The sequence below is a fragment of the Mirounga angustirostris genome, unplaced genomic scaffold (assembly GCF_029215605.1).
Source record: "Mirounga angustirostris isolate CCGP_5_RB_7025 unplaced genomic scaffold, mMirAng1.0.hap1 SCAF_15, whole genome shotgun sequence".
Lineage (NCBI taxonomy): Eukaryota > Metazoa > Chordata > Mammalia > Carnivora > Phocidae > Mirounga > Mirounga angustirostris.
Window position 1 is genome coordinate 45,645,530 of NW_026991723.1, and position 20,876 is coordinate 45,666,405.

The following is a 20,876-nucleotide window of genomic DNA, read 5'->3' on the forward strand; positions in this document are numbered from 1 at the left end:
TAGTTTTCCTTCCTTCACTACTGATTCGTTCTGAGGGTAACCTGGGGGGCCTACTAGCCAATGAGTTTAAGACCTGGGTGGGGGAAACTGAGGCGAAGGATTCTTCATAGTTCAGCTCGCATGCATTCTAGTGAGAAACTAGAATACTTCCAACGTTCCAGAGACCTTCACGATGGACTCCATGAACATGGCAGCCCTTAATCACCATGCCCTACATTTCTATATGAAGGAATGATGCCCTCTGGAGCAGTGCAGAATCCAGCCCTAGTTTTGTTCTATGATATGTGTCCCCTTATGAAGGCTTTGGCAATGTTCCTTGCTGCCACTATGGCAAAGCCAACCCTGAATACTTCCATTGTTGTAGGGAGTAAACCTGCCCCTCTTCTCCCCTTGTGCCCTCCTGGATGTGCTCCTTCAAGACCCTGGACAATGAAGGCTCTGAGTAAACTTCAAATATGGCTGAGAGATACAGATCTCCTTCTCTCTCGCCCCGGGCTCTTACTGGTCTCCTCCTTGCTCTGCACTTCTGGGCTGGTCAGGTGTCTGGAATGACTAACTTTTGACAAGAGAGACCCAGGTACCACTTCCTCCTGCCAATCTTACTTCTATCACTGTCAGCCCCGAGGGCCCCCATCTCCAGCAACACAAGGCAAACTGTCAGGGCTCAATAAATAATGCAAGAGACCTCGAGGAGCTGAGGTATAACAAAGGCAGTCAAGAGCAGGGACACTGAAGTAACAATGGCACCATTCAGATCTCTGCTCTGATGGAAGCTGAGCAACTGAATGGGGCAAGTCCCATAAACCACCCAGCCGCGGCTTCCACACCTGTAAAATGAGGATAATGAGATCTACTTCACGGGTTCATTGAGAGAATTTAAATGTGTTCCTCCTCATTGAAAGGGCTTTTGAACAAAGCCTAAGCTCTGGATACTCAAGAATCATCAGCTATTTCTCAGATAATTCAGTTATCTCCTCCACAGTGGGCAGGACCAGCAAAACAATAAGTCAGGGCAGTCGGCGCTTGTTCACCTACTACAGTGGAAACATGTCCTGGCTCAAAGGGTTGCCTGAAGACACCAAGTGAAGAATTTCTAAAACCAATCTCTTCTTTGTGGAAACAAACGTGAGTGGAAGTATGAGACACAATAGACCTCAAACCCTGTATCCGTCACTGACTAGCTTACCACTATGGAAATTCGGGTGAGGCAAGTTCCATTCTGAATTCCTTCTCTGGAAGATGGAAGCCATCAATAATCACTATTTCACAAGGTACTTGTAAAGGTTAAATGAGATGATGTGGAAGATCATTTACCTGTGACAATGGAAGCGCTCGGTATTTGTTCTTCCCATCACTAAAGTCTTCATTTCCTAGACGACCGAGGCTTAGAGAGGTTAGCAAGTCCCCTAAACTCTATAAACTGTCACTCCTGTAAAATAGAAAGGTTGGGATCAATGGCCTCCCAGGGCCTATCCGTTCTAAAATACGTAAAAGTGTAAAATGATATATGTAAAGTAGGTAAATCAAGATGACCTATGGAGTCACCGTTGTTAGAGTATCTTCTTAATGAGAATGTGCCATTTTTTTTTTTTGCCACTCCAGCACTGAGCATGGAGGTCTAGGACCCAGCCCATAACCCCACCCTTGGGTCCATCAACACAGGGCTCTCACCACTTGGGGGTTACTTCCAGGCCAGCCAGAGAGGCGGCAGCCTGCAAATGTCCTGGGTCATGTCCTGCGCTCGTAGCAGGCTCCAACAGGAGACCCACATAAATGGCTGTACCACTATGGCCTTCCTCAGTCATGGAAGGATTAGAGCAGAAACGTCAGATACGGCTTCTGGCAGAGGGCTGAACAGACCCTGCCATCCACGTGTGGATTCTGGGCAAAGGCAGGGAATCAATTGTTCTGGATTTTTGCCAACTCTAAAAGAAAGCTGAAGAAAAGTCACCCAGTCCCTGCCCTCAGGTAACTCCTTTTTTAGGTTCCACAGAGGCCCAGGTTGTCTTGTTTTGTACATCTGCGAAGCACCTAATTCACTTTTCTTTCCAGAACAATTCAGGAGACAAATGCCATTATAAACCATGGAACCCAAAACTTCCTGAATCATCAAAGCTACATTTCACAACCTATATGCTTTTTTTTTTTTTTTAACATTTTATTTATTAGAGCGAGCACGAGCAGGGGGGAGGGGCAGGGGGAGAGGGAGAAGCAGACTCCCCACTGAGCAGGGAGCCCAAAGCAGGACTCAGTCCCAGGATCCTGATATCATGACCTGAGCCAAAGGCAGACGCTTAACCAACTAAGCCACCCAGGCGCCCTACAACCTATATCCTTCTGATCACCAAGAGTCTCACCAAGTTCAGTAGGTCCTACACAAGCAAGTTTGACAACTCTGCATCCATAAAAAAATCACAGTATGCTTTATCATAGACCAAGGCACTGAACAGTTCTGATTTAATGAAAACTAGCTTGATTTGCTTCAATGGGCAAATCAAAAATTAACCTAAAACATAGAGCCCCTTTAAAAAAAAAACTTCTGTGGAGATACAAGTGTTCTTCAGACCCAGTTTGGAAAATAGAAACTATAGTATTTTTAAATGGAAATGAAATTAAATGGACTTTTTAACCATAAAGATATTTTTAAGATGTTACAATTCTAGTTTTCACCATCATGACCACCCCCCTCCCCCAACACACACACACACCCACTTCAAACTTGACTAGGTCTTGTGTTAAGTTTGGAATAACAATATGGCAGCTGCTTGTCCATATCCTGTTGGGAACTCTCCCCTCAAGGTCCGTGTGGCCAGAGTGGTGGCTCTTAGCCCACTGCACAGGCAGACCCCCTTCTAGGCCCCCACCATCCCACAGCTCTACTTTTCCTGGCGTTTGTTGGTGGAGGGGGAAAAAATCACATTCTGTCAAATAGAGGGGCTCCATTCTTTAAAGGGGCCTAGAGTAGGTAGTCAGGGGAGACTCTGAGGTGAGGAGTTAGATGCCCCACCTTCCCAGAGGCTCCTGTAACAAGATTTTGATGCACATTCCCAGAGCCTAGAACAGTGTCTGCTTCATGGTAGGTGATGGATGAGTATCCTGCAACGTGCCTAGTGCAATTCAATATTCCACCGATGGGAGAATCATTGCCTCTCCATGAGTTCCTCGAGGGGAAATAGGATTTCTTTTAATTTTGTGTGCCTAATATCTGTAATGGGCCTGGTTCACGGACTTAACAAATGAGTGTGTGACAGAGTGAATGAAATCAGTGAATGACCTTGAGTTTCTTCTTGGTCCTTTCTTCTGGCTGCCAAGAAATGGGACTAGAGCACCCAACCCTCTTCCAATTACTCAAAGCTCCCTATCCCGCTGGGTGTGCCTGGTCCCTCACTTCTGTTCCTCCCCCAGGGCCATTTCCACCACCTTCCCGTCAGCCAGCTTCTCTGCTATTCTGCTCCTGTGCCAGACAGAGGGAATGGGAAGTCACCGGCCTGAAGTGGAAGACAACCACTTTCACTTCATTTACTTGAGAAAATTCCCATTGAGGTGGGAAGCAGGGTTTGGGGATTGGCTCGCTCTCACACTCAGGTGAGACTGTAAACAATGTATGCAGAGGCCACACTTGGAAACTGAAGGAGGGGAGGGAGGAAGGAGGAGAGAGAGCTGCCTCGGGGTAGAGGGTAGTAGCCCCAGAGACTTTACAACCGCCTATCCCAACTCTTCAGGATCTACACTGTCGTGTAAAGGATTCAGGCCCTGGAAGAATGCAGATCTGAAGATACTTAGTTAAAATATTCTCTTACCTGCCCTTAACTACCAGAAATGGGTGCTAGGGGTTTTGGGTCGGGGGGAGGAAGAGAAAAGAGTCCTCTTAGAGGAGTGCCATTCTGGGACATCACCTCCAACAATTAGCTGGCAAGAGGGGGACTCACTATGGACCCTTTACAGTTAGGGGATTTTGTTGTTGTTTGTTTTAGGTACAATTTTGCTGCTAAGGATTTAAAATTTGTTGCTTTGACCATTTGCAAGTGACCCCAATGGGCCATGAGGGAAGGAGAGCCCTTCACTTTGCCTGAGACATGAATCTCCATGCTCCACAAATCCAGGCTGGTGTGTAGGGAGGAGTCTTAGCCAGGGAGCAGTCTCGACCTCACCTAAATCTCAACATTTCTGTAGCTCTCCCTTAATACAAATAGGTGTGACCCTTTTAAGAACCCTACAGGGTAGATGTATTATCCCAGTTGTATTGATAAGGGAATGAGCTACACCCATGATTTGGAGAATTGGGGATAGAACGGTCTCGGAAATATTCCCACCATACCTTGGTCCTGGATCCAACCCCAGTGCCCCATTCCTCAGTTTCTCTCCCCTCTCTGACCCCTAACCCTCCCAAACTTCCCTCTCTTTGCTCTGCTTTCAGCTCTTAAAAGTTTCAAAGGGAGGTAGGGGCCAGTTAGAAGGGGACAGGAGGAGAGAGCAGGATTCTGGGTGCCTCTCTTCATCCCCAGTAGCTCTGCTGCTTCTGCTTTCTGTGTATTCCTAATCTCAGCTGCACTTCAATGTCCATACAAGGACAGCCCCAACCTCCATTCTACAACCAGAAGAAGGAAATACAAGCTCCCCTCAAGATTTCCTCAACTACTTAGAGCCCTACCTTTTTCCAGTCACTGTGATCTCATTTTTTTGGTTTTACTGAATTTGTCAATCTGGTCCATAGAGATTTATGTTTTGTTGTTTGTTCATCTTCTTCGTATTGACCCAAAATAAGAATGCAGCCCCCTTCCTCTTGGTATCCTTCCCATTCTCACCCATAAAGGAAGATTTCTGGACTGTATTTTTACTGGGGAGTTGGGGGTCATAGTAAGAAGTTTCCACATAGTCCTACACAGCCTATAATTCAAGAGTATTAGTCATGAAGATTTAAAACAAGCCCTCAGCCTCTCTATCCTTCTCCCTCCCCTCTCTTTGCTACCCATCTTCCCACCATTAACTCAAGTTTATTACTTCTACAAAGCCTTGAGTTGTGTCTTCGTTGCCTTCAAGTGACTTATCAAGGTATTCCACTAAAATAAGGTTCTTTCCCTAAGGAACTCTGGTATCTGCTGGAAAGGTAATGATCCTTCTCAGCCCAACTACATACCTGCTCATTCATTGACTCATTCATTCATTCATCCATTTAACAAATATTGAGTGCCTCCTAGGTGACAGAACCTGGGGTTGCAAGAGTGAATAGCAGGACCAAAGTCCCTGTTACGGAGATTGACCCTCTATCAGAACTCCGCATAAACTACGTTTAGAAATAAAAAGTTGTCAACACAATAAAAGCTGGAAAGCTGAGGTCTTAGAATATTTTTAAGAAAGTGTTAAGTTGACCACCATGGGTTGTTACTATTGCTGCTTATCCTTCTTGAATAGGGGATAGAGGGGGAACTTGGTTCTGTTCTTGAAACCCCAGTTTTCTTTTTTACTCTCCTCCTTTTTGGAAAGCCCATTTCCTCCTCTGTTCCCCTAGGTGGTACTAGCCGCCTCCTGTCTACTGCTTAACCCTCTCTGCAATGCACAAAGCAGCACAACCCCCTTCACTTGGTCCACTCTTGCCTTCAAGGTGGTTATTCGCAAGGAGTTGTTCCTGTAAGCACTTCTGCCCACCCATCCACCTCTCCAATCTCCCTCTTCTCCCACCCAAATTCATTTTTGTGCCCTATTTTGAAGATGTTATCTGTGCTGGGTGGGTGTGCTGCTTTGTAGGTCATTAAACTGTCCCCCCATATAATTTACAGATCCCTCCAATGATGCATGTCTGACTGTAGATGTCACCAACAGATGTCTGGGGAGTTAACATCCTACCCAGAATATGCGCTCCTGCAGTTTCAACAGTTAGACTGTGTGTCTTTATTCTTCCCCCTCCTGGGCTAGTGGGTTTCACCAGATATAAGCTGCTGTTTCTTTTATGGGATTTCCTTTTTATATTTCTCCTGCTCCTATCCAACAGATCATCTTTTTTTTTTTTTAAGACTTTATTTATTTATTTGACAGAGAGAGACACACACAGTGAGAGAGGGAACACAAGCAGGGGGAGTGGGAGAGGGAGAAGCAGGCTTCCCGCTGAGCAGGGAGCCCGATGCGGGGCTCGATCCCAGGACCCCGGGATCATGACCTGAGCCGATGACAGACGCTTAATGACTGAGCCACCCAGGCGCCCCCAACAGATCATCTTTGAAGAGTAGCTTTACAACCAACTGAGATTATCGGCACACAGAAGGTCTCTCTCACAGTGCTACGAGATATAATAGACAAATGCCTTCGATGTATTTCTACAAGTGCTTTTATTCCCAAAGCATCTTAGGAAAGAAAAGCTCAAACAAGAGACTGGCACAAATGTCTTATATAGAAGAAAAGCTTCAAAAGCACCAAATAATTTTATACTATTTTAGTTACTGGGACTCCATCTTAAAGATTTGAAGAGGCTTACAAAAATGCATAAAATATGTAAAAAAAAAAGTGATAAGGAAATTCAACTGAAAAGGAAATAAGGAAAGACGAAATACCCTTTTGCAAGGATAATAGAAAACTTGCCAGTTAGGATATCCTTTGTTGTAGTTCTTGAGGACTCTTGCCAGATATCTCCCGGAGCTTTCTAATGGCCAAAGCAAAGAGGAAAACCTGTCAGCTTCAGAAGTCACCTCTCTGGAGGGGGGAGGGTGGAAGAGCACATTTCTTTTCTCATCATGATTTGGGGCTGCTTCTGCCTTTAGTGGATGAGGTCAGCAAGGCTACATATCCTGTGGTGCATAGCACAGTCCTACATTGCAGAATTGTCCCGTCCAAAATGCCGGCTACACACCTTGGACCAGCTTGTAGGATTCACAAACAAGCCAGTAATTTGAAAGAAGCACTGATACTGAGACCAGAAAACAATGTCCTTCTGAGACCTTCTAAAAGGGACACATATCGAGACCATCTCACAGATCTAAGGAGATTCCTGTGACTCTTAATATCCTCCAGGGAGAATTCCTGCTGGGAGTCTCACGGTTTGACCTATCCCTTCACGTGGATAAGTCTGTCTGGCTCAGGCTCCCCAGTTTTCATTCCAGTCCTACCAATGTGAGCTGCAGTCACCTGGCAGTGTTCCAGACCCTGCCCTGGTACCCTGGGAATTGTAAAGCTGACCAGGACCCCATCCCTCTCTCAAGGAGCAGATCTTCTAATAAGGCCACAGTCCCCTCTAAAGCAAGTTGGTAAATTGATCAAATAAAACACCAAACTGTCTCTTTTTTTCTCCCATAGCCTATAAAGTAGCCTTTGAAATAAACCAATAAACTGAGCAGGTGCTTCAAAACAATGAAAAGAAGAAAAAACATTGCAGCTGCCTCTGAGGAAGCCAAAATTAATGATACCTATTGTTCCAGTCCAGGTTCTTGGTGACAAGCTCTAGAAATTTACCCCAGTTCTGTTCAGCAGAAGAGAATTTTATCAGAAGATTAGACAGGGCCGGGAATACACGAGAAGCTGGAGCCCACCAAAAAGGCAGTAGACTTGCCATGGAGCCCCCCAGTGATGCCCGGGCATGTCGCAGGTATTGTGGATGAAGATGAAGAGCCATCAGCATTGTACCCCTCAATCCTGAGCCACTGTCCCAAGCTGGGATCTGATTGGCCAAGCATCAGTCCTATGCCCACCCCCTGTCTGCCAGTAGGTGGGATGAAGAGAATCGACCCTTTGGGACTTCTACAGTGGGACATAGGGTGTGTGTCCAACCAATACCACACAGAACAGAGGATGTGGACAGCCAAAAAGTTGATACTTGTTCCCAAGACCTATGCACTTACATCTCTACTCCTTCAACAGATGTGTGCTAGACACTGTTCTGAACACTGAGGATAGGACAGCGAGCGGACCAAAGTTCCTAGTCTCCTGAAGCTTCTATTCTAGTGTGTGGGTTGGGGGGTAGGCATAGACAATGAGCAAATGAGGAGATAAAGATGCCGGTTGTTGTGGCCTCAAGGATTATGGGTTTAACTAGAACAGGGAAGTGGGCTGGGCATTCTGGGAGCTGCTCTCCTATATGGAGTGGTTGTGGAGGGATCAGGTGGATATCTGGGGGAGAGTGTTCCCAGCCAAGGGGACAGCAAGTGTAAAATGCAGGAGCACACATTTAAAGACCAGCAAAGGGGCCTGTTGCTGGCGTGGAGTGAGGAGAATGAAGTGGGAGGTGAGACTAGAGAGGAGGTGAGGGGATAAGACCGTGCAGGGAGATCTAGGTCATATTAGCTCACAGTGTAGAAACTTGGTCCCAGATGTATCAGTTGCTGTTCCTGCCCCAGCCACCATCCAGATGAAGAAGCAGCCCTCATGCAGCCATGTTTTATGGCACATGACTTTCTCCCTTGACCCTCACCCCTGGATGATAGGATCAGGGCTGGACTCCTGATCCAAGGCAACAAATCCGAAGGCTAGCCAGGAAGCTAGGGCCAGGTAGCCTGGCATAAACAGCTGAGGATGACCAATCAAATTCCCTTTCTGGAATCCCAGCTGAGAAACACCAACAGAAAGAGGTTCTCAGCAGAGGGATCTGAAGCTAAAAGTAAACCTAGACCCAGGGTTGGATCAAGGCTTATGGCCAATAAGTGGTGAGAGAGCAGATGCAAAGAGGCCATGAGTGAGGATCACAGCACTCCTGGGAGCCACAGAACGTGACAGTGACATCTTCTAGATGTTCAAGCCTTAAAGCTCAGCAAGTCTGGCCTCCATCCCACCACCAAGAAGATCACACCTAAGATAGCACCACACATCCTCCTTCTTAAAACCCCACCTGCTTCCCAGCTGATTATGGATCCTCAAAAGCTTTTTCTAATGCTGCTCTATCCAGGCCAAGTTTAGAGTCAGGGTTGTTTTACTCTAAGCATGTGTTGAGATATGTCTGTAGTGCTAAATCTTTAAAACACTATGCATATTGTTTAATTAAAATGAAGGCTATCTTTAAAAGAGCTAATATAGATGACTTGGTAGGTCCATCAGCAACTCATTGATCCATTTCTAACCAAGATGTTTGGACAATCCTCCTGCCACACTGCTAGCTTACTTGGCTAATAAAATTAAATGGCAAAGAGTTCTATATTCTTATTTTCTGGAAAGTATAATTTAGAAGATAAAAATCATACTTTAAAGGACAGGAAAATCTTTGCTCAGATTAATGAACTGATTATTTCATCCCCGCCCAACACACACACAGAGACACACACACACGCATGCACGCACACACATGCAAAAAAAAACAAGTGTTTCTTCCAGTGGCTTATGTTGCTGGTCCTAAGCAGGTCTCCAGGCCTCAGGGACTCACTCTCGTTGACATCAATGATAATGTTTTGATCTTCCAAGCTGGGTATTTATAAAATTTGTCAGTAAAACCATCAAGGGTCCAGACTTTGGAATTCAGCTTACTAAATGGCCCCAGCCTTAAAATCTTCACATGTGTGCACCTGCCAAACAAAAGGTTCTAAGCAGCAGAGTCTGGCAGGCAAGGTGGGCCATTGCCAAGGGCAATGGCATTGTCTTAGGATTCTCAAGAAGCAGAGTCTGAGACCAGGGTACCTGAAAAAAGGGATTTATTGAGGGAGTGTGCTTAGGAGAAAGGAAGCAAGAAAAGCAGAATAGGGCAAAGTTAAGCAAGGATGTGGTTCCAATGTGGTCCCCTAATGGAACACAAACTCCAACATAAAGTTGATCCCATCCTTAGGCAAAGGGCTGCCTTGTACCCCTTGCCAGTCACTGGCCTGTGGTGGGGAGTGCATAACCTCCAGATTGAGACAGAGTCCATCTGACCAAGGGCAATTTTCTGAAGTAGCTAGTGGCTGGGAGCTGTTAGCAGGCACCAAAGTCCTGGACCACAGGGTGTGTGTCCGCCTGGTGAAAGTCTGGGCCAGGCACTGACAGCAGCCTCTATAAGCAGCGAGTGGAAATGAGTAGCAAATTTCCAAGGCATTTTGCCTCTTCATTAAACTCTGGCATATTCCAAGGAGACACTTTGGGGCACTTCAGAAGTTGCCCTGAAGATTGGACCAGCTGTGAGCATGGTTAACAAAGAGAAGACCTTTCTAGTACTGAAGCTACATCAGATCTTAGATTTAGGGTTTTGATTTTTTGTCTTTGTTTTCATTTGTAAACTTCAGCCCCTAAAATGGGTTTTTTAAAGACCAGCAAAGGGGCCTGTTGCTGGCGTGGAGTGAGGAGAATGAAGTGGGAGGTGAGACTAGAGAGGAGGTGTCCTCATCCTAGATATGTCCACATCCTAAACCCCAGAACTTGTGAACGTAAGCTTATTAGAGAAAAAAAAAAGGGGGGGGGGGGGTTGCAGATATAATTAAGGATCCCAAGGTAAGATCATGGATTATCCATTTGGGCCCTAAATCCAATGTCAAGTGTCCTTATAAGAGACAGAAGAGAAGGGGCACCTGGGTGGCTCAGTCGTTAAGCATCTGCCTTCGGCTCAGGTCATGGTCCCAGGGTCCTGGGATCAAGCCCCGCATCGGGCTCCCTGCTTGGTGGGGAGCCTGTTTCTCCCTCTCCCACTTCCCCTGCTTGTGTTCCCTCTCTCTGTGGAATAAATCTTAAAGAAAAGGGCGGGGTGCAGAAGAGAAGACACAGCACTAAGGAGACAGCCTTGTGAAGACCGAGACAGATTAGGGTTCTGCAATCAAAAGCCAAGGACTGCCTAGAGCTAGTAGAAGCCAGAAGAGGTGAGGAATGGAATCTTCTTCCCTAGAGCCATTGGAGGGGGTGCAGCCCTGCCAACTCCTGAATTTTGGACTTCTAGGAACTGTGAGAGAATAAACTTCCATTGTGTTAAGCCAACCAGTTTGTGGTGATTTCTTACGGAAATCTCCTGTCTGGTCTTGACCAAGTTAATAAACTACTCAGAGCCTTGGTTTTCTAACATGTAAAAGAAGGTGAATAATCTTTTCCTATTTTGTCATGTAAATGAAGAGATGGGGGGGCAGGGCGAGGGCGGGCTTTGGGGGGAAACACATGGATAAGCCTGAATTGACACAAAGCAGATGTTCAGTAAATCTTCCTTTCCTGTCTCTCTTCTCCTAACTATATTAGCTCCCAAGCAAAACTTTTTGAAGTAGTTTCTTACTCTGCCTTTCCATTGTGGAAACCTCAATGCTATAATCACTGCTCATTTCCTCTCTCAATAGGACAGTGGGGCTTTGCCTCCAAAGATTGCAATAAGGCCAAACATGAAGTCTTCAATAAAATGTAACTTTAATGAGAGACTTCATCTTCAATTTCATTTTTTTAGTATAATTGACAATGTTATACTCAGGTGTACGACCTAGTGAGTCAGGTGTACAACATAGCGATTCCACAAGTTTATACCTTATGTTGTGTTCACCACAAGGGTAGCTCCCATTACAACACCGTTGCAGTATCATTGACTATTTTCCCTATGCCCCACCAGAAGCCTGCCTCTCCCACTCCCCTTCACCCATGTTGCCCATCCCCCACACCCCCTCCTTCTGTCAACCACCAATTTGTTCTCTGCATTTATAGGTCTGATTCTGCTTTGTTTGTTTGGTTTGTTTTTTAGATTCCACATATGAGTGAAATCATATGGTATTTGTTTTTCTCAATCTGACTTCACTTAGCATAATATGCTGTAGGTCCAACCATGTTGTTGCAAATGGCATGATCATCCCTATCTCTTTTTTTTTTTTTTTTTTTTGAAAAAGAGTGTATGTGTGAGCAGGGGGCAGGGCAGAGGGAGAGGGAAAGAGAATCTTAAGCAGACTCCCCACTGAGCACGGAGCTCAACATGACCCTGAGATCATGACCTGAGCCGAAATCAAGAGTTGGACGCTTAACCAATTGAACCACCCAGGCCCTTTTTTAAGGCCACATAATATCTCATTGTATGTATATATACCACATCTTCCTTATCCATTTGTATATTGATGGACACTTAGGTTGTTTCATATCTTTGCCATTGTAAGTAATGTTGCAATAAACATAGGGGTGCATATATCTTTTCAAATGAGTGTTTTCATTTTCTTTGGGTAAATACCCAGTAGTGCAAACCTAAGGAAACCAAGTGTTTACACATTTTATTCAAGTATCAAATATATTCAAATATATGCATTAGTGTATTGACTCCTTATTATAGAGCTTGATGAATTTTTACAAACCAAAAACACCCATTTCACTAGCTTCCAGACCAAGAAACAGAATATTACCAGCACCCCAGGAACTTCCTTCATGTTCCTTCCCAATCATTACTCCCCCACAAGGAAAACCACGATGCTGACTTCTAATTACATAGATTAATTTTGCCTTTTCTGAACATTGTATAAAGGGAGTTATACAATATGTATTCTTTTGTGTGTCTCCTTTTGTGCCACATAATGTTGATGAGATTTATCCATATTGCTGGTAGTGGTAGATTGCTCATTATCACTGGTGTATAGCATTCCATTTGGGGAATATACTCTAGCTGATGTACCCATGGTAGTGATGATGGGGATTTGGGTTGTTGTCAACCTGGGACTATTACAGATAGGGCTGCTATCAGCATTCTAGTTTAGTCTATATGTATATTTGCTGAAAGATATAATCTGGGGGAAACTGACCTCTCGCCAGCATTAAGTCTTCCACAATATGAATATGGTATATCCCTTCCTTTATTTAGGTGTTTTTAAATTTTCTCTCAATGCTTTGTAGTTTTCTTTGTTGAAGTCTGGCACATTTTTCATTAGACTTATTCCTAGGTGTATTACATTTTTGATGCGATCATAAATGGTATTGGGACTTGGTGGGATTTTAAGGAGATGGAAAATTTAAATAGTCTGAGCTTTCCTGCCTCTCTAGATAAGAATCATAAGATTTTTCTTTTATTAAAATTGTGGAAGAAGGAAAATTATTTAAATATTCCACACTGTTAAAGCTGACAAAAGGCAAAACAAATAGGGCCAGAGGCTGTAATTAGCCAATTAGGATGTCAACGACAAATTCCAGTGTTCACTTCCAACAGTATCTAACAGGACCTAAGAACTCCTTTCCAGAAAAAGTTTCCAAAAGAAACAACTTGAAATTCCATAGTTTGTGTAAAAGAAATGAATTCTTTTGATCATTGGTCAGAGGTTGGTTCTTTTTCTGATTTCAAAATTTGAAAAGGGAGATGAAATCCAACATTTATATACTCTATTGTGTGTCAAGTGCATTTACATAATTATCTCTTTTAATTCTCATGACAAATCCATATGCCATTAGCATTTACTCGATTTTACAGTTGAGGAATCTGAAACGTGGAGAGATGAAAGCCCCAAATCACACTCCATCGGTGATGGAAATGCAAATCCAGCCCTGACAGATGCCAAATGTAATTCCCCCCTCTTCTTAAAAGAAACCTTAATTAGTAACTTCCCAACAATTAAAGACCTGTTCATTATACTTCTCTATATTTTTCAAAATTTCGATAAATGATTTTTCTAAATTTTTTTTTCACTTAATACCACTTCGTGACTTTCCCTATTCAACACCGTTCTAACATCTGCATATTAGTTTATCAGTTAATCTGCCATGATTTTTTAACCAAAAACCTGTCATGTTGGATACTTCGACTATTTTTCACATAACAGATAATTCTATGGTGAACCATACATCTGTATCATTACAACTTTGCACATACTTGTGATTACTCCTTTATGATAAATCACTTCTTGACCTATTCTCCTGGGTTAGAACCTGTTCAGGCTCTTTAATACCCATGGCCAAATCTCCACGCCACCCTCCCCACCCCCCATACTTCTCCCCATGCCCCTGAGACCGGTCACAGGTCCCACTCCCTTAGCTGGGGAGAATGGACACCTGCTGAGTGTCTGTCTGTACTGGGTATTGCCACGTAGGAAAAATACTTGCCACTTGGATAGGCTTAAAAATCCTATTTTAATTTATATTTCTTTAAACAATACTGCTTTTGAGCATCTAATTACTGATCATCTGTATTTCTCCTTTTGGACATCAGTGTTCCTCCCGGAATGGTCTCTGGATTACCAGCATTAGAACGCCAAAGTGTAGCCTAAATAGGCAGATCCCTGAGTCCCAACCCAGACTATTAATAAGACGCTGGGGTGGGGCCTGAGAGGGGAATCTTATTTTGTTTGTGCTCTGTTGGCAATTCACATGCTACTAGATTTGGATAACCATTGCCCCTCTCCATCTCACCTCTGTCCCTTCCATACTTAGTAGCAGCAAACGAATGGTGAAAGATTTGATCCTTTGATGAGTCAAAATCAGCTGGTCATCCTCACATGAAGCTCTTGTTCAGCCATATAATCTCAAAATGTGCTTTCAGGTACATTCATGGCTGCAGACAGACCTGTCAGGATGTGATAGTTTAAATCTGTCCTCGTGAGTAAGTTTAGAACACATTTTTGGTGGCAGAGTCAAGTCAGTGACTGAGGATTCAGCATCTGCGCCCAGCAGGATACTAACTAGATGGCAAAAGAAGGGATTTTAAAAGCAGAAGCTAAAATTTTTCTTTTGACGTGTTCAAAACCTTCTGTAGAAGCCATGAAACTAAGGATACCACTATAGAAGGAAGCAAAATAGTGTGCCGTCCAGTGCTGGCTTTTGAGGGTCAGATGAAAAGTACAGCGCGATGGGCTCCTCAGCCCCTCCTATCTCTCATTCCACCCCCACTAAGGACCCATGAAATAGAAACAAGAGGACTGGTTTTCCTGAGGACAGCACGTATATGTTTACAGGCATTTGGTTCCTATTTTCAATGCCTTACAGGGAGTTTGAGGGTCATAAAATCTACAGTGGTATTGTTTGGGAACCAGCTTTTTTTTTACTATGCCTTTGCAATGCAAAGAAAACTGCATTCCATTTGCAGTTTTGAAACGGTCTATAGTCCAAGGAGCACCTACGGTTGACTACCAGGCCAGTAGGACCCAGACTATAAGCCAGAGCTAGAAGGATGGGCAGAAGACGACATGCCCTGTTCACGGGCGGGAAACAAACATCCGCTTCCTGAGAAGGAAGAGGAAACCGTTTTATTGTTGCCGACCATCCTGTGCTGATCCCCCTTTGCCTGCAATGTGCTGTGTGCTTTTCGTGCCCTACCTCCTGTATCCACATGACCTTGACCCCAGGTAGCTCTGTATCCGTTAGGAACAGGTCTGGTTGGCACCCAAGCCAGCCTGGCTAGAGCAAATGAAGGGTTGCTTTTCTCGTCTACAGTGAGTGCAGAGAACACGCCTGGGACAGAGTTGGTGCTCCATGGATGTTGGTGGGTGAAATAAATGAACGAATGAAGGAGGCAACATCAGGACTTGAACTCAGGTCTCGTGATGCCCAAACCTCTGCTGCCGTTCCATCCTGCTGTCGCTCCTAGGGCTTGGGGCCAGCAGGGCTGCCTTTCCTGGCCAGAAACGGTGTGCAGGCTTGGCCTGGAATGGAAATACTGAAAGTGTTTCCTCTGCTTCCCTGAATCTCGCATTCATAGACGCACGCAAACGTTCAGAACTGAAGCACAAACACACACACACACACTGGCCCCCACCCAGTGACTGCAAGTCGGGGCTGCAGCACGATTGTCCCAGCCTCAGCCGAGCTCTGCCCTCTAGGGAGGCGCACAGGGGCCCCTCCACCCCGCGCCACCCCCGGTGTGAACCCCGCTGCTTTCCCAGCCCGGCAGAGCTGCCCTCGGCGCTCTGCTGAAAACGAGGCGCAGAAACCGGTTCCTCCTGGCCGTGCGGAGCGCAGCACGCCCCGTAAGGCCCAACTCTGTCAACCAAACAACGTCTAAAACCCGAATTCATACTGACATGGACCCAATTCTCTGACAGGCGTGCTAAATGTGATTAAAGCCGCGGAGCATTCCCCGCATGCCCATCTGCTGCATTGAGGAGCCCACAGCTGTTCTGATTTCCGACGTACAGTTTCTTGTCAGTTGTTTCAAATAGATCTCTTCTTGCACGTCATCGGGGCCCTCCCTCAGCGGGCGGCCTTGGCCCGCGTCTCTACGCAGTCCCTGAGATACACATACCTTTGGCCACGGGTCTGCAGAGGCATGTGTGAGCTCTGGATGGTGCAAAAATGTGTGATCACAGGGAAAGCTTAGCGCTTTTGCGGCTGGAATGAATCTCTTGGACCCAAAGCTGTGGTGACGCCACCACCCACGGGCAGGTGCTGCAGGGTGAGAGGGAAGAACAGGGACAGATAAGTTGGGGGACTACAGAGAGCCACTCTTGAGATGCCCACCAGCTGCCATAGAAAGAGCTACAATGGAAAACATTCTGAAAGCTCTAGAAGACCAGTGAGCGCGCTGTTAGGGGATTCTGGGGGAAAGAGCAGAGGCAGAGATCAAGTCAGGCTTTGCTGGGCAAGGGACAGAGGCCACAGAGGCCACTGGAGACGTTGAGGCCAGAGGACGTGTCTTAGAACTAGGCCGGCCAGCACTGCGCCATCCGGCATCATCGTGAGAACTTTTTTAAAAGCCTCCCCCAATGTGGCTGTGGTCCTGCACCAGAGTACATAGCCTGGCAAGCATAGCAAAGGCTGGACTTTTAGCCCTACTTTCCCCTTGGCCAGGAGTCCTTGTGCAGTGAGCAACATGCACAACCATACACACAAGCTCTGGCCAGGGGAAGAGTTCAAAGGTGGCAGCCTAAGGAAGTCACTATCAGAAGCAGCAGGGAGACAAGATGAGTGAAAAATGCCTCCCTCAAGTCATCAAGTAGGAACAACACTAGCATATGAATGTGGAAAATATAGGCGAGTGGAAGAGAAAAACCAGAAGAGAAATAAGAAAAGAATGTCAGGTGGATTCAAAGTTGAAGCCTCTTTCTAGCTCCTGGTACTTTGCTGGCAATCTTTGGTGTTCCTTGACTTCTAAATGCACAGTGTCCATCTCTGCCTTGTTTGGAGCATGGCATTCTCCCTGTGTCCCTCTGTCTTCATGTGGTCATCTTCTTATAAAGACACCAGTCATCCTGGAAGAAGTTATTTCAAAAGGACGGATTGTTGCTTCACAGCATCCTACGAAGTGAAGCATTCTACCTTGCTGCCCCCGGTCGACCAGCCTGGCTGGATGTTCTGCATTCTGGGGAAAAAACCTAGAGCTCTTCCTTGTCTCTGAAATCGATTCAAACCTTCCCCTCAAAGCCCGTTTTGGGGGGCCTGAGACACCAATACTATCTTAAGATACATGTTGAAAAACAACAAGTCCGTGTGAAGAGAAAAACCTGAGTATAGTCCCTGGAGTTCTATTTATAGACATCAGAAATCACTTAGTGATTTTCTTTAAAAAGCGTGTATTAATTGAAAGAGAATCTGGTCACTATACAAGAGCCGCAGTTTAATCCAGTAAATGTTTGCTGGACAGATATTCGGTTTCAGACCTAAAGGATGCAGGAAAAATAAGACCCCATCCCCGACAAAAAGGAGTGCGTGTCGGCGACAGGAGCGCACGTGCCACCTGGGACAGTGGCAGGTCTGGGACAGACCCAGGGCATTCAAGTGGCTGGCGCCTCCCTGGCACATGTCCGTCTGCAGCACGGAGAGCCGCGGAGCCAAGTGAGAGCAGCGCTGGGCCCGGCCCAGGCAGCTGCCTGAGGTCCCGTACTGGATCCAACAGCGCCAGCCCTGGCCTCTGACAGCTCTCAGACACAACACAGGTAGTTCCCTGGGTGCTTCCTTGGGGAGGCTGAGCACCGTCCAAACAATGGACAACAGACTTCGAGGGCCCTCCCAACCAAGCCTTTTTAGGTCACAGACGGTGCTGTGTTTATACTCCCAGGGACGGAACATCCTTTGCTCACAGCTCTCCCATCTCCCTCCCTTTGGCAAATGTCTTGGGCTCTGAGCAATCCACACAGATGTGTTGTGAATCACTGTCAGTTCAAGTACACAATATTCCTCAACCTGAGCCCCCATCTGCTTGCCCTGCATACCTCCCCATTCCAAGGGCCAGTGGAGACCAAGTCCCCAGAGCAACAGCAACCCCCTGACACCTTGGAACGTTCAGCAATGGCAGGTGAGACCGCTGCAACATGAGGTGACTGATACCCATGATGCCTAGTTTGTGCTGGGCAGAGTCCTAGAGCCTTGACATCCCCACTGCCCTGGGAGCGAGCGACTGTCAGGTCCATTGTCAGGATGAGGGAGGAGGCTCCACGAGGTTGGTTTGCCCAAATATTCCAGTGAATGAGAGTGCAGAGATTCAAAATCAGGTATATTCTAATGTGGAATATTCTACCTCTAATCATTAGATTTCAGCAGTGTGTGGACTAGACACTATGCTAAGTGCTTTGTAAGTACTGGGTCATGTGATCCTTCCAAAGAGCACTGAGCAAGATGTGATTGGGATCTTCATCTTAAAGATGAAGGGAGGCACAGAGGTTAGCCAGACACGAGAAGATGAGCAGAGAGTGAGCTATCCCTTGAATTCCACGTTTCCGTTGCCCTTCGCCTGGCTGGAGGCCAGTCGGCCATTTAGGGCAAACCCAGGCCCATAGGATTTCACGTCTTTCTCGAGAGGATGTGCAGCCATGGAGTATCTGAGATATAGTTTGGGGGTTGGGGTGTACATAATTTGGCCCTATAACGTTGCTCCCTAAGGAAGGAGGAGAAAGAAAAGGTTGGGGAAGGGAACTCTTGAACTAAAGAGGCAAGAATGGCTACATGGAAAACTTAAGAGTTTCTGAAGACCCATAGAATGTTTAGGGCAGGCCCATCAAAGGGACAATAAAAAATAGCCCTTCCTTGTGGGCAACCCTTGGTCCCAGATCACAAAGAACCTTCGCAGACATGAACACATATTTTATTTGGAGAAGATTCAAAGGTTCTATGTGTAAGGCAACATAACCTCTGAGAAAGTAGGTAGGGAACAGGGAAGGATGGGGTTCTGGAGCAGGTGGGCACGTACCGAGGGTGGTCCCACAAGGGGGCCAGCAGAGCCAGGAAGTAGGCCGATGGGTCTGGAATGAATTAAATGAAAGCCAGAAGTAGCCACCCGCCTCACACTCACTGGAACGAGATTACCCCCATGAGGGGCGTCCAATATCGGACGTGGACATGTCTCCACTCTAGTTTGTCAACTTGGCCGTCACTGGCCAGGATGGGGAAGCTCCTGACAAGCTCACTGAAATGATGATCCCTGAAGACCCAAAATGGTCCACAGGGGAAGGAAAGACCACTCCCTCCCTACTTCTCACCCCACGACTAGAACCAAATTCAGCTATAACTCCCCTTCACTGAGCCCCTAGATGATGCTGAATGATATTTTAATTTTGAAGACAAGACACGTGCTCAGGGTGGGAGTTGTTCTGTGCCCCAGGGGGCGGAGCCAGCATCCAAACCTCACCTCTGGCCCCAAGTACACTTCTCTTCTTACCACACTATGCTGCCTTCCAGCAAAGTCCGCTAACTCTGGGCCTCCACAGTAAACCCTGTGTTCAGTAACTCCGGTCACTTCCAATTTAGGGAAAGGCCTGTCCTTTGGACCGGGATCTGCTCTATAAATTCATCTTTGTTCCTTCTCCTTTCTGAGAGAGAGTGCAGTATTCTGAATTAGAGATAGGTGACAGACAGACTGACGGACTCTACATGGAGCTGTGGAGCTTAGCTCCTCCACCACACTTCGTGACCTTGGAAAGCAGCCACTTAATTAGCTTCTCTGTAAAATGGCCTTGTCCGAGCCTCTCCTCCCAGGACCGTTGTGCGAAACCCGTCTCCGAGCGCGCCCACTACCCTCACAGACTCTCACTATTCTCCTCGGCGTTAAAACCACCCTAGAATCGTGTCCAAGTTCCACAAACATTGTCTGAGACATTCAGAACGTCTGTTTTTGACATCAAGTTGGCCCAGAGGTTTGACAGCCTGGTACCCAGAGAGTCCCACCCAAGAACATTCCCTTCAAAACCAGTTCCTGTTACAGAAACAGTCCTGACTTTAAAGACACTCCCTCCCCTCATAAAAATGCCCCGGCCAGCTCAAGCCATTCGGCTTCAAATATTTAATTAATACCTTCACAGGGGTCTGGTCCTTATTAAAGACTCTCGGGGACCATGTCTTAGGGGCAACGCTTTGTTCTAAGCAGCTCTATGTGTTACAGAGAAAGTGTTGGAATGTGCTTTCCATTAAAAGCAGGGAAGCTGGCCTGCCCGCTGCTTGCAAACCTCTTTGTCATCACAGCGACACATTAAGGCATAATCCAAGTACAACATACAAACACAAACAGTGTAAATCCACCCACTTAGTAAAAAGAGTCCCGGTAAAACCACAAGAAAGGTCTGGTAATTAGCTGAGGGGATTAAAAACTGGATGAGCGCTTCCTTTACCTCCTCTCTCTCCTGAAGAGGTCCTAAGCAAAGCAAACAAGAGCCAAAGCACAAAGCACTCATTCAGCTCAGTCTTCCTCCAGCATCTTCTGGGCTTCTCAGCCCGGGGCAGGGAAGGGGGGCCCGGGTGCACAGTCGCGCCTCCCCAGCAGACCAACTCACACGTCGCCCACTTTGTCTCAGGTGCTGAAGAACCACAAACGCTGGCTAACTGTTTTTTTTTTTTTTTTTCCTGCTTACAAAAACTGGGCAGGCCCAATTTTGACATCTTGGGAACATCCAGAAAAAGATGAAAAAGACAGTGAAGATTTAATCCTAACCCCAGCCCCTGGAGTTGACGGATGAATTTTGCTTCTTGTGAGTGTGAGTGTGTGGTTTCTCAAAACTATTACCACCAATTTACACTTCCTGCCTCTTTTCTCTTCCTACTACACCCTGAGCATTTCCCTCTGTCATTTATTTTTAATTATCAAGGAGGGTGCCGGGAAGGGCTAGACCAACATGAATATAACCAATGATTTCCTATACGGCAAACAC